A 1,288-nucleotide genomic window follows, 5' to 3' on the forward strand; every position below is an offset into this window, starting at 1 on the left:
GAAGAAACAAACTTTCTAACCTGTATTAGTCAAGACCCCTTATGTCACAAGGGACAGAACCCCAATTAAAATTAGCCTAAAGGGGGATAGGGCGCCTTATTGGATAATATTACTGAAAGGTCCGAAGAAGGTAAGAAACTGTGTCTTTCTTTTCTTGGATCTCTCTGCTTCTGTGTTAATTTCATTTTCAGGGAGACTGTCCCCTTACAGTGGCTGCTGATACATTCTCACACCAACTAGACCAGCACAAAGAGAATGCCTCTGCCATTTTATTTTACCAAAAGCCCAGGGAATATCTTAGATAAAATATATCCTGAACCTGTCAGTAGGATGAGGGTGGATGGAACACATGGATTGGCTGAGCCTGAAGCATTTGTCCACCCCTGACCCAGGAGGCTGTACCAGTCCCAATCAACCCACAAAGACTGATAGCAAAAGAGTGACTCTCAAAAACTGGGCACTCTTATCAGAGGAAGCAGGAGTGGATTAAGGGTTGACTAAAGCAGCAGGTGTCCTCTTATAACCTTTCCATGTTATATGCTCCTCTAACAGCAACATAAGGAGCCCTGGTGGCACAGTAGTTAAGCACTCAGCTGCTAAACAAAAGGTTGGCGGTTCGAATCCCCAAGCAGCTTCATGGGAGAAAGATGTGGGAGTCTGCTTCCGTAAAGATTCAGCCTTGGAAACTCTATGGAGCAGTTCTACTCTGTTCAATCGGGTCGCTATGGAATCGAGTTGGAATCAACTAGACGGCAATGGGTTTTGGTTTGGAATAGTAACACGTACCATCTTTACTGCAAGAATTGGCTTAGTTTTTGGTTTTGCTTTTTAGACTGTAAGGCTAGACAAGGCAGGGGCCATGGCCCTCTTATTGTCAAGGGTCAACAGCTAGCTCAGTGCCTAGAACATTGTAGGTACTAATGCATATCCATTGCATTCAGTGGGACGGCTTTCTGTCATTCATTTGACAAATATTTAGAGACTATTAGCCAGGTGATGGAGAAACAGTAGAGAATGAAGCAGACTGCAATCCTCACCCTCATGGAGTTTACATTCAGATAGCAACAATTTGAAGCTTTTACATGTTACTGGAATTGCATTTCTAAATTCCTATGACCATAACATCATAACCCACAACAGCAATGGTAGAAGGAGGAGCAGGAATTTCCGTAGAGGAAATCACATGACTGAATTTGTTCCACTTCTGACAATATAAAAAGGAGCAGAAAAACTGAATTCCATTCATTCATTTAACAGATATTTACGGAGTCCCTGCCAAGTGTCAGGG

Source organism: Trichechus manatus, unplaced genomic scaffold (assembly GCF_000243295.1).
Source record: "Trichechus manatus latirostris isolate Lorelei unplaced genomic scaffold, TriManLat1.0 scaffold00389, whole genome shotgun sequence".
In the NCBI taxonomy this organism is placed as follows: domain Eukaryota; kingdom Metazoa; phylum Chordata; class Mammalia; order Sirenia; family Trichechidae; genus Trichechus; species Trichechus manatus.